Here is a 12,983-nt window from a genome sequence, read left to right as displayed (position 1 = left end):
CAATTTTTTGCTACATAAATTAGAGATTTAACAGAAAGACCGGTGTTATGGAAATGGGAAATAACTGTAAAACAAGGGAATATGGTCATGGCTCACTACCTTGTAGGGCATTGTGAGGACAAGCTTATAAATGCTCATAAAGCAGATGGGGCTCTCTGCGGAAGCAATGCATTGTGTAATAGAAAACGGTGGTTTTCTGTCCTGTGCACAAAGTAAGTGTAGCATCTGCAGTTTAGCACATCTGATTTGTCACAGTATGTGTTGTGGCAGGGTTTTGTTTTCTTGGTGGAACATGAGCAGTGGATGTTCTGCTGTTCTTGGGAACTGTCAGGTTTCTGAAGATCTTTTAGCAGGATTGGTTGTTGCCAGTGCTTTGCTTCTCCAAAATGCCAGCTATTTGCTTTTTGTATCTTATTCTTTCCAAGTTCTCTTAACTCTTCACATGCCAAACTTGGCATATTTTATGTGTGTGTTTTCTTTTTAAAGGAAGTGTATGTTCATCTGGAGGGGTTACTAAGGTTGATCAAATCTCGTGTCTGTCTACTGTAGCATCTCTCTTCTGAGAGTGACTGATAACGAGTGTTAATTCAACTAACACAGCAAGCGAATTCTCAGTTTGATTTGGCACTGTGCAAATGGATAGGTGCTTACAAAATTCTTCTCACTCCTTACCAGAGCCATCTGGTAGACCTGCAACCATCTTGGCTGGGTAACACCTAAGGGGAATGGAGGTTTCTTGCTTGCCCTTATTTTTTGAGCAAATATAGGAGAACTACAGGTTAGGTATGACTTGTGTGTTTATATGCACATGTGTATATGCAAATTCATTTCTTGAATTGTTCTTTTAAACAAAAATATTTTCAAGGCAGTAAGCCATCCTTTAAACATGTTTTCCTGCCAAACTCTTAATGCTGTATAGTTGCAAATGCTCTTTACTAGTTTCCCAAAACAGCTTTAATGGTCTGTCCTTTTAAGGTTAAGTCCTTTCTCAAGGCACAGGTTTAATTCCTTCAGCTTTTCATATTTTTAAATTTTGCACATTCAAATGGTATTTTGTGTTATGAAGTAGTTACTGGGGGATGCCAAAGCAAATTATGTTTCCACCCCCAGCATTACATGGAAAGATTTAGGTGTTTCAAGCCTCCATTTGAATACAAGAGACTACTTTGATGACGTGCAGGATCTGTTCTTCTGCTAAGAAAAAAACCTGCTTTAAAATAGTATTTGAATAGTATTTTTTTTTTCCCCCAGTAAAATGTGTTGGTTTTTCACTGCATGGCTCTGTGCTGGCTTCCCAAAACACCACCACATCAGAGGCATGCTTACAGTATTTTTGCTGCACATCTGGTTTTGGATGTTGTGTTCAATGCTGTTCCTTGATAAGCCCCATAACAACAGGACACTGTTAAAACCAGCATATATTTATCTTCTGCTCAGCCTCTTCACATTCTTTGGAGAGGATTTTGGGGGGGATTTGTGGGCAGACCTGTTCCCAGCATAGTTTTGATACATCTGATGATGGTGTACTATTACTGGCACTTCCTTGAATTTACCAGATGTTTCTAATTATCGATCCAAACTCTATCCCCGAATTCTTGATTCTTTTCTTTTAAAAGAAATGTGTGTCAAAGACAACTTTTCTGTCTTTTGGGCACTTTAGCTTATCCTTGCTCTTCTGGCAGCCCTCTATGTATGAGGACATGGCTTGGCTCTCCCCCAGTCTTTGTTTGGTCTTGTAACTTAATTTAAGATTATTTAGATAGCTCTGTAAATATGCATAATGCTTTACAACAAAATTATGAAGACTTTATAGTCTATGTTTAGACATAATGCAATGAGTGATGATGAAGTAAGGGAAATGGAAGAAGATGTTATCAAACGGGTTGGATTATGGTTATGACAACAGGCTCACTAGCTCATTTTGACTTATTATTCTGTGTCCTCTCAGTTATTAACGCTCCCTACCGCACCCTGATTATCAACTTCATTCTTTACAAAACTTTACTGGAGAAACCTGTCTTTATGAGTATTTCTGAGAAGTATTTTCACAAAAATCAAATAAAAACTGCAAGTGTCTCTTCCATTAATTCCTCCTTCTTCCCTTGCTTGGACTTATAGCCACAGTTAATATGAATAAAAATTGTTCATGTAGAGCATTTGATAACCGATACTCTTATACTTGTTCATAATTTATGATTCAGCATTTAGCTAGAGCCTCTTACCAGTCTGAGTTATATATTGGTGATGTTTCCTTAGACTAATTTTAAGTAATGATTTAAGTGAGAAGGATTTGAAAACATCCATCATTTTCACTGTTACTTTCTGTGTTCTCGTTTATCATGGTGAAGCAGTAGTAGTGTCTGTTTTAATTTTCCCCTCTAGACATGAGGACGCCACTAGGCCTGGTGAGACCTTTATGATCCTTGAGTATTTTGGTTCTTTACTATGGATGTTAAAATTCATACATATGTGACATTTGCTGAGCTTGGTGAATCTTAAAAAACTAGATAATGATGAGTGTTGACCTCCAAACTCTTCTTCACTATGGCTTGATGATGATTTCTGAAGATAATTCCAGGTTTGCTGCGTTCCTTGGGCGGGAATGGCTGTAGCATTGTACCTCAGCAAAGAGACAGGAAAAGGCTTGACTCCACTTTTCTATGTTCTCTTTGGTTCTACAGAAAGATAATTTCATGCTGTCCAATACTAGGTTTACATATGCAGTCATTTTTATTCGTGCGTTTGTCCAACCCTACCAACACTAATGGGCTTGACTCTTTCCCCTCCAGTCATGTGCTCCCAGGCATGTGATGACAAAGTAAAAACTTTGTATTCTTTATCCTATTATTCCATGTCTTGCATCAGATTTCCTGTACTCCTTGTGTTTCTTTTTGTTATCGGGAGCGAGAGCAGCACTGCTACAAACAGGTTGGATTCTAGAGCTGAAAAGAGGGTTAATACAGTGAAGCTTGAGAAAAGACGGAAGTTATCAAAAACACAAGAAGAAAATCTTTTGTACATGCTATTATTCAACCTGTTATGTGTCAAACTGCAAAGTTGGGCAGGGAGAAGTGAAAAACAGTACAGGAAAACAGGAGGATACTGTAAATTGTGATTTAGTTGGGGAGAAGAGGAAGCTGAGTGAACTGTTCTTGGAGTAGAAATGGTGAGGTGCTATCAGAGGGAAATCAGAATGAGGTACCAAGTTCAAAAAGATGATGTCCTCTCTGTCTGCAGCATGTTGGATAGAGGCAAATGTTGAGTTTGGGAGATAGGAGTGTGCCTCTGGCATGTGCCATACTTCAGCTGGATTGGATTTTGTCCATTGGTCTCAACAGGAGGGAAATACCTATCAGATTGAGGAGCTCTCAATCTAAACGCTCTCTGATCTGAACATGCACTGATCTGGGAGCTTGCTTTTAATATGCTCAATCACCTCTAAAAGAGGAGGGTGCCTCAGTCCTGGTAGACTTCGCTCTCCTGGGTGTGCATCTGGGCTTTCTGAACTGGCTCTGCGTTTCTTGGATCTGAAAAGAGTTTGGTTTTGTTTCGGGATTTTTTGGTTTGGTGGTTTAGTCTTTTTTTGGTATGATTTGTGTTAGAGTTTTTTTTGTTTGTTTGGTTGGGTTTTTTTAAGTCATTGAAATACAGGTAGGATTTAACTGGAAACTTGCCTAGTTTTCTGGTGGGCTCCTGCCTGAGCTTTCATAAGATACAGGCCTCAGGAGCTACAGAATGAGAGTTGTGCTTGTTGGAGGGCCCTTCTGGGTCCCTCTCTGCAGGACAGCCTTGCTGCAGTGAGACAGACGGGGTCCTAAGCATGAAAGCCCAAGGATGGCTGTTTCTGCCAGGTCTGAAGCCTTGGAAATCCTGGTTTGGGGTGAAACTGGGCTCTTGTACCTCTTTGAGTTGGTAATGAGAAAACACAGCTATAAGTCAGGAGCGGAAACTGAAATTTCTCAGCAAGAGGAATCCCAAATTTAGGGCTGCTTTGCTTTTAATAAGATTTTTTTTGGTGGTTGGTTTGTTTGGTTGTGGTGTGTGTGGTGGTGTGTGTGGTGTTTTTTTTTTTTTTTTTTTTTTTCTCCTATGCTGACTCTAGCCATAGTCTGTGTCTTGCTGGCAAGATTTCTACCTCAAGGAACATAAGGGCCCCTCAGTTCACCTGCTTCAGACTTTCAGGACTACAGCTGGCTCCGCCATATCCCAGTCTTTGAAACACTTTACTTCTCTAGCATCATCCTGCTTGTACTGTTACTTAGTTTAGTCTTCTGGGGTAACTAGGCCTGATGGATTCGTGGCACAGACCACCTTAGGAATGCCAGATGTAGGAAATGCAGATAACCAAGGATACAGTTGTTCAGCTAACAAAATTCATTAGGTGGTTGCCAATATTTTTCTTCCAGAGGGGAGGGAAACCCTAATAGGAAGTACCCACAGCATTCTGAAGGGCTCCATAAAAGGCACGTACCAGAGTGGGAGGGAAGTTAGCATCACAATTGGAGCCCAGTGAAGAGAGATCTCCTTGTGGCTTTATACCTTGCCTGACCTCAGGAAGGGTTTTTGCTATTTACAGACTGTTCTTTGCATTTTAAATATTTGTCTGTTCCTTAGCAGCGGTGCTGTTACCAGTATCTGTGTGATCATTAAATAGTAACACAAACTAGGTCTTATGCTTGTGAAAGACTTCTCGGGACAGAGACCTCTATCAGAATGTGGAAAGCCGTTGGGTTTGAGTGGTCATAGCAACCCATGTTTCCTGAGTAGTGTTTTGTATGAATTATTTCTCTTCCCCTCCAAAGTTTTCCCTTAAGACCTACAGGAAGGAAGCTGGTTATAATGGACTCTTGAGGCAACTGGCACGTGTCCATTTGTCTTGGGTGGCTCTCGTGAAGTACGGCAGAAAGATTTATATGAAGTAGCAAGGTCGGAACTGGTATTTCATCAGGTTCTGAAATGGTTTGGGGCAGGGAACACCCCTTACTTCCCTTATGTTTATTAAGTAATAAGAAAAACCTGCAACTTTTGCATATTAACTGAATTGGGTAAAGAGATGCCCTTAATCTCTAGCAACACCAAAAAATTTCCCTTATAGCTGTGCTTTGAAGGTGGAAGTCAGCTTGTTTGTGATGTAAGCAAGTATCCATTAGGGACTGAAATTGCTGGAAGCATTAAACATACATGCTCTGACCACCCACAGCAACAGTATTCCTCCAGGCTGATGAGACCAGAGGTGAAAAAGGGGACAAATGATGCTGTGGCTTATAGACCTGAACTAGTTTATACTGGCACTCCTGACTCTGCAAGTAAACCAATTTTGAGAACAAAATAAACTTAGCAGAAATAGCACCTTTTGTATGAGAAAGTGTATTGTTCTAAGAGTGGTTCAACAGATTTTGTGTTAAAATCGAAGTTTCTTTTAGAGCTAAAAAGGTTCTTCATGGTTAATCATATTGTGCCTCTGAAATTAGTCCACCACCTCCAGTCTTCTTGATGGAGAAAACCCCAAACATTTTCCAAGTTCTGGTTTTGCAAGTTTGCATTCGTTGACTGCTTTGTTATTATGCCTTCTTTGGGCATAATATTTCTAAAATTTTCTGAAGGCGCTTAAAAATGTGAAAACCTGGAAAGGTCCCTTTCAGAGAGATACCATGTTGACAGATTTGAGTTATGTGTGCGTGTTGCCTCACACTAATGAGGATAAATGTGATGTCCCACATCTGAAACCAAATGTTTCTTCTTGTGCTCCTTCTCTGTCTGATCCTGTCAACTGCAGTATGTCAAATTTGATGGTCGCATTATGAAAGGAAAATCTATCAGCAGAGCTGTAAGTAAATCAGGTGTCAAGGTACAAGTTTTAGGGTCTCATGTGAGTAACAGTCATGCTGTTATAAACAGATGTTATAAATTTTTTTTAAACTATATTAATAATTGTAAAGAGTCCTCCTTTTATGTTTGTTGGTATTCCCATAAAGTATGGAAGAAATAATACAGTGAGTTGGGGGAAAAGGAAGGTTAAAATGTTTGGAACTTAGGATTTTGTGTTGGCAGTGGGTGCTGTAACATCCTTCCTGACAGTCCTGCAAATTAATATTGAGGTTGCACCTCTGCACCACAGCTTGAGAACCTGAGTGAAGAAAAATAGCTTTACCAGTACCCTGTGGGCTCCTACTTCATGAAAAGCAAAGAAGCAGCTTTTTAAGAACCTACATTGAGAAACAGACTACACTTCCCCCAGCCCTTATTTTAGTAGCCTCTGCTTAAATTTAATTTTATTATTTGTCTTCAGTCATGGAGATTCTCCTTTTATTTTTAAAGGAGACTTGGTTTCTTGCTTCATTCTTGGTAGCTTCTCCAAAGCAATGAAGCGTCTAATTGTGACTTCCTGTGGGAACATGTGTTTTTGAGTGTCAGATGTCTTGGGAAGGAATGTATTCCTAGAAACTGCAGGATTTGCCAGGATGTCAAGCTTAGTGTTGATAAGGGAAGACAAACAAAGTCTCTGTAGCCATTTGAACTACAGAGAGAAATGCAAGAGGCCATAGAAGACCTCTCATCAGAAGTGGCAGAATTGTCTGGTCTCAGGTGCGTGAAATCCTCAAAGCAACTCCTCAGTCTCTGGGGGTTTTTGCTGTTGAATCAAAACTAAAGCAGGCATATAGATACTGCATGTGTTCCTCAAGACATCACCTTGCTGCCTCCTGCAGGTTTTGACAGCCTTTGCCCAGGCTTTGTGATGCTGTAAGATTTTATCATCAATCTGTTGGCCAGTGCATTTATACTTGTTCTCACTTCTGAAGGTGGGCTGGAATGCATCACCCTTTTCTCTCCAGTTACTTTTTTTTTTTTTCCCCTTAACTGGACAATGATTCCTGCAGACTCTTGGATGCTATGTTCAGTCATCCACAAATGCTGCATTCAACCTGTCTTTGTGTCACTCTCCATCTGACCCCTCTTCCATCTCTTTTTATGGACTACTCTCATAAGGATCTGATTTAATAGGATGTAATTGCTCTTCTAGCTGTAGAGTCTTCTGAGTCAGTTCCTTCTCTTGTCAGAGAAAGGATTTGGTAGGACTGATTCTTCTAAATGGAAGAGAAATGAAGAAGAGGGATCCATTTTGGATTTAAGTAGGCTAAATGACTTTGTTCCCAAGTGCAAGTCCAGCAAAATGGGAGCAGTAGTACTGCCACCTCAGTGGAGAGAGCGCATCATGTCTCTTGACCTGCACCACATTTATTTTCTATACACTGTACTTGCAAGAGGTCCTTTACTTTCCTACAGCCTGCTGCTGTTGTCATTGCGAAGTCCAAACCCATGAGCTTTTTCTTGATTATTCACCAACAGTGACACTGATCATCATTCATCTCAAAGGAAACCATATTGAGATTTATTTTTTTCCCCCAGCTTTGGTGAAAGGATGCTGGCTAGAACAAACATTATAAACTTTTCAGTCTGTTTTTAATTTGTTTAGTCTCTGGGGCTAAGAGTGAATGTGGAGTTTCTGGTTCAGTCAATTAAATCCAGAGACGTTGGCTGAACTCTGCATCTGCTGGTGTGTTTCGGGTCAGTCTTGTGCTCTAAGATCGTGCCCGGAGAGATGGAGTTGAACCTGTGCAGGTAGGGATGTGCCTGACTGCATAACGCATTTTGTCATGTATGCCCAAATAGGATCCTTGATAGACTTCCTCCAGATTGGCTGTCCTTCAGACCACCATGAAGTTCCTACTTCTTTTGGTGTAGTTCTGAGTGCTCTTTCCAAATATATTCCTAATAATGTATCTAGGTCCTCTGATATGTGTTCCCACGTTTCTGCATCTCCCAAAGACACTTGGGAAGGTAGTAATAGCTGCATCCAGTGCAATTAGGGCTTTTCTACTACAATTGAGGCAGTTGAGCTTGTAAGACTTATTCTGCCGTTCAGTATGAGTGTTTTGGACCCTACCTGAGTCTCCAAACCTCTTCTCGAGGGGTTTGGATTTGCTTTCCCAAGTAAATGTCAAAAAAAATAGCATCTCATTGCACAGGTATTAGATGGCTCTTGAGATTGCAGAGCATTTACTCAGTGTCCATAAGGAGCACTGTAGGAAGGAATCAATTAGACATTTATGGCAAAGTGGGATTTTCTGCACAGCATGGCAACAAATTACTAGCCTCTGAAGGACCTACCTTTCACAGGTGAAAGCTAAGTGTCACTGTTGGTGAATAATCATTAGCTTTGTGAAAATGTACTGTGGCAGCAGTTTCGTCTGTGCATTCCTCTGTTTAATGTTTTCAGCTGGTTTTGCCTTTTTTTTTTTTTTTTTTTTTTTCCTCCCTTCTTCATCCTGATGTTGTAGAGTTGGGAAGGAGTCAGGTCAGAGATACTACTCCTTGCTGGAATTCTGCAGCCTTCATGGGTTTCCCATTTAAGGCTTTGTTTTCCCATGGAGATAAGTGGTTTAGTGGTTGTCACTTCTCTGGGAAATTTTCAAACACTTGTCAATAATTGCCCCCTGTCTATCTCCCATATCCAGTGCTGAGACCATTACACGTCAGGGCTAGACCATTTTCTAAGGCTCTCTGGGCTTAAGAAATTCTCTAAGAGATGTCTTCATTCCAAAGATTACCCTACTGAGGAGCAGATGTTACGAGGATATGCTGGAGAAGGCAAGGGCAGAAATATCAGGCGTCATTCCAGATGTGCAAGACATCTCAGTAGCTGCCTGTTGGAAACTGGCTGCTCATGGAGCCAGTGTTTTTGTAGGGCTTGAAGACCATCCCTTGGGCATTTCAGTGGCAGCAAAAGAGTGTTCCTGGAGTTCCTTATGCTACAAGTGTGCATATGGGCCAAAGGAGCAAGGGAGGTTATCAACCAAGTTATTTAAAAAGTGCTATCAATGTGTATTTTCACAGATTGGCATGGCATCCCCTCTATCTCACAAGTCTGGGGAAGAGTCTGTAGGGCAGAGGAGTGAAGGGTTGAGATCTCAAAACATTTCTGCTTGCTTCTCTTTCATTACACACTCATCTTTTAGTTGGTATATCTGTTGAAGATTTCCATGGAGTTTAGCCTACCTCCTTTGGAGAAGATCACGTTTGTTTCTAACCCTTGTTTGATGCTTTGAGGCTGTTTTATGCCTAGCCTGAATATTTGCAAGAAGCTTGGTAATGTTACTTTGAGACCTGCTTATCTTTAAGGTAATCATTTTATTATTTTTGGCATTGTTTAGTAACCATACTTTTGTATCACTTGCAGTCGTGCCCTTGAGTAGGCACGTGATGAAAAAAGACAACTTAATACATACATATGTTCTTATCAACTGTGTCTTGATCTACATGGAAATACTCAGAGCATCTCACTGTACTTTCTTACATGGTATTAATAACCTGAGAATGTACCTAGGAACTGTCAGCATAAGGACAATTAAAAGACTTCTATGACTTGGCAGTCACATGCTTTTTATGGATGCGGCGTGAAAACTTGGTGGCATTGGATCAAAGAAGCAACTGTATGTTTGCTGCAGCAGTCTGGATCTCCATCTAAATCTACTTCAGCGTTTAACCCAGGGCTTTATGCGCTTACATAGGTTTTAGTGAACTGTAAAAGTTACAAAATCTGTCAGTATAAAGCTGGAGCAGAAGCCTTTTGGTTAATCTTTGGAGGATATCTTAACTATTGCTTCCAGAAATCAGGCGCTATTCCAACTCCTTCCTTTTGGAATTGCTATAATTCATACTAAAATTTGATTTTTCTCCACCCCCCCCCTTTTCTTTTTTCTTCTGGAAGTCAAAGCTGTGGTTATTTATTGGTTATAAAAATCCACAAGTATTTCTTGCTAAGTATTTTTACATAAACAGGGAAGGCATGGACTTCTTTGTGTGACTGCAGTATTGAGAAGGATTGGGTTTGCACTATTGAGGCCCAGCCTGTGTGAGCACTGTTACAAGTGTGTGTCTCTATTTTTCCAAATTTTTATCAGCTTAAAACCTGTTGATATCAGTTTTCCAGGATATGATAAATTGAATTGTCAGGTGCTATGTTAATTTACTGTGTCAGTGTTACAGTGCCTTGTGTATGGCCTGTCTCTTAGAGAAATTGAGTTACACGCTGCTGTTCTCATATTCAGGACAGTAGAACGCAAATCTCCCACTGTTATCATCTAGTTATTGTAATTTTACAGTATCTTAATTAACTCTTGTAAGAGTAGTTATTTACTCATACTAGTGATGGAGAAGTAAGTATTTCTTGTACTTAACTTCATAAAATGCTCATAAGGTGAAATAGGGTATGAAACTGATGACCACAGTGGCAGTGTTCTATAGGCAGTGATTGTGCTCCTAATAGATATAGTTTGGTATTTATTCTATATAAAGTAATTATTTTTAAAGCTGCAGAACTAAATCTTAGCACTTTAAATAAGTGTAATAAGAACACTAGAGATATATAAACATATTACAGTAATACTTCTGCAACATGTTATGGGAGATACTCTTCCTTTCTCCTAAAAATAACTCAAACCAAACTGTAAGTTGGTATATGTAATTTTTGTATAACATATATAAACCTAACAGACTTTATTAGCAAGACTGCTGAATTGAAGCAGAATGGAGTTTACAGAAGGGAAGATGATAGTGTTTTGTACAGGCAGTGGGAACATTCATTGTGACCTGAGCCAGGATTTAGGAAAGAAAGCCTGTATAAATCTCACAGGTATTAGAGTGTGAGCTTGCAAAGCAGAAATCCAGTCAAGCGGTGTTCGGAGAGGAGTAATGTGATGCTGTCTGTGACCACTGTCCTGCTACCTGCCCCTCTGCTTGGCTGAGATGCTGTGTGGGGTGAGCAAATACCCCTCACAAACAACCCACCTGTGCTGATCTTACCTACTGACCTCTATTTAAAGAACAAACACACAAACAAAGCCCCAAACAACATATAATTTATGTTAAGGTATGGCAAGAAGATGTAAATCTATTCTAAAGATATTTTTTGTTTAAATAGTTCCTTTTCAGTAATGAAAACCGAACCTCTGGTTAGTCTAAGCAAATATTTGATAGTGGGGGGCGGAGAAAATGCAATCAAAGCTAGGAGCTAATAACTTAAGACCTATCAAACATGATTTCTTGTAGCTATCTAAATAATAATAATCATCATCAACCAACTCCAGGTTTCTCAAGGTGTTGCCAAGCTAGTTAGTGGAGAGGAGGAATTGTACAGTGTATAGTGCCTCTATACAAATGCTGCCTAGCACTTGCGTAGCAGAGTTTCCTATCTCTGTCTTCCTTCAAATCCTGCTGTCAGCACAAGCTTCCCTGTTAGATTTGGATGAGAGAGGACTGCTGGCAGGTTCTTAAGCAATGCTGTAAAAGTTCTAATATCAAGATGACCTGAAAATATTTTCAGTTTCAAAATGAATGCCTAGCTTTCTTTGGGATCTGCTCGTATTCACAGTCATTGAGTACTCTTGCCATTTTGTTTGTTATCTTAGATTCTCTGGATCTGAAGTTCACGGTCTCTTTGCAGTGTAGTATATTGAACAAGACTGGAGCAGATTTAGCGAAAGCTCTACTCTTCATTGCTAGGGAGGCATATTCAGAGGTTATCAAATAGATGTATTGTTCTGTAAATGCATTCATACAACCTCGTTCATTGCAGGCAGACAAATATTCATCTTCCCCTCTTCAAAGAGGAAAATGCATAGGTATAACCTCTTTAAAGAGATTCCTGCTCTATAGGCAACATAATGAATGTGTGTTTTTTTTCTATGCATAAGACCATAGTTGATGTGTTATTTATTTTTGTATTTCTCAGCAGTTATGCAAAGACAACTTTGACATTAAGGGGGTTTTATTTACAAAATAAATTAGTGAGAGAAAGCCTTATTCATTTTATTAATAGCAGCTGAAAAGGGAGGCACAAATGCCTGTCTTGTCTCTCTCACCATTCAGTGACTCCCTTTTATTGAAACTCCCACAACTGAAATGTAAAATAAAAGGACTTTTCATCGTAATAGTATACGTGAAAGCGCCTGGATGACCTTTGTTTCTGCCCATTAGAATACATGGCTATATAATTTAGTCTGTATATGCAGATAGAAAGACTCTAGTGTTAGCAATCCAAATTATTATCAAAGGAACATTAGAGACAAAGTGTTCCCTTTTGTTAGGCTTGATTTGCTCTGGATTGCTTGTTTACTTTGAAAGCTGAAAAATAATCAAACTATGCAAGCTGGTGCCCTTTCTTACTGCTCTAGGTTGTACAAAGAGAGCTCAAAAGAAATAGTTTGAGGAAGGGAAAGGAGAGGAAGGCTCCCTGCTTCTTGTTTAAACTGGAAAGCCAGGTCACTTCCACCTCGTAAGATTTTTTTTTTTTTTTTTTAAACTATAGTGGAAAATAAGAGGGTCAAAACAGGAAAATTGAGAAAGAAGGGGACTTCTAGTCCATTGACATCCAATGTCTCCAGTACTCTTAATTAGAAAGTGCACCACACAAATCAGTTGAAATGCAGACAGAGAAGTTTTTTTTTAAGCCATCTTGGTGACCCTCTGCTTGATGGGTGCCAACTCAAGCCTCTTGAACCCAATCCTCCGTTTTATATTTAGCATGTACAGTATGTTCACTGAGTGCTCAAGACCACTTCTTGGAAGGGTAAAGCATTGCGAACACCACCCTTTTAGCTCTCCAGCGATGCTGGAGTTGTTCTGGGTTTGATTCAAGTGGTGACTTGGTCATTGCTATTTCATGCAGCAATGAGTGAAATGGGGAAATCCAATAGCAATTCTTCTTGGTAAGACACACAGGGAAAATTTCTGTATGTATCCGTGTTCCTTAAACACTTCACCTTGATTGAACATCTCTTGAAATGCAGGTGAGATTTTTCTCTTATCAGTGGGGAAAAACTCACATGGATTTGTATGGCCAAGGCTCTCTGCAGACCAGCAATTTGACAGGGAGAAATCTGAAAATAAGTAAAAAATAAGGGAATAAAGCCAGGGAGGTGAGT

At 39.8% G+C, this 12,983-nt stretch overlaps 1 protein-coding gene across 2 annotated transcripts in view; it reads left to right on the top strand.

The window, feature by feature from the left end:
• The window catches only part of PRKG1 (protein kinase cGMP-dependent 1), a 527,430-nt gene that overhangs the window by 67,030 nt on the left and 447,417 nt on the right, over positions 1-12,983 (top strand). The gene's annotated exons all lie outside the window — the stretch shown is intronic.

The sequence above is a fragment of the Leptosomus discolor genome, chromosome 6 (assembly GCF_034619465.1).
Source record: "Leptosomus discolor isolate bLepDis1 chromosome 6, bLepDis1.hap2, whole genome shotgun sequence".
Taxonomy (NCBI): Eukaryota; Metazoa; Chordata; class Aves; order Leptosomiformes; family Leptosomidae; genus Leptosomus; species Leptosomus discolor.
The sequence above is the reverse complement of the archived record's forward strand: the minus strand, read 5'-3'. Positions and strand labels throughout refer to the sequence as shown.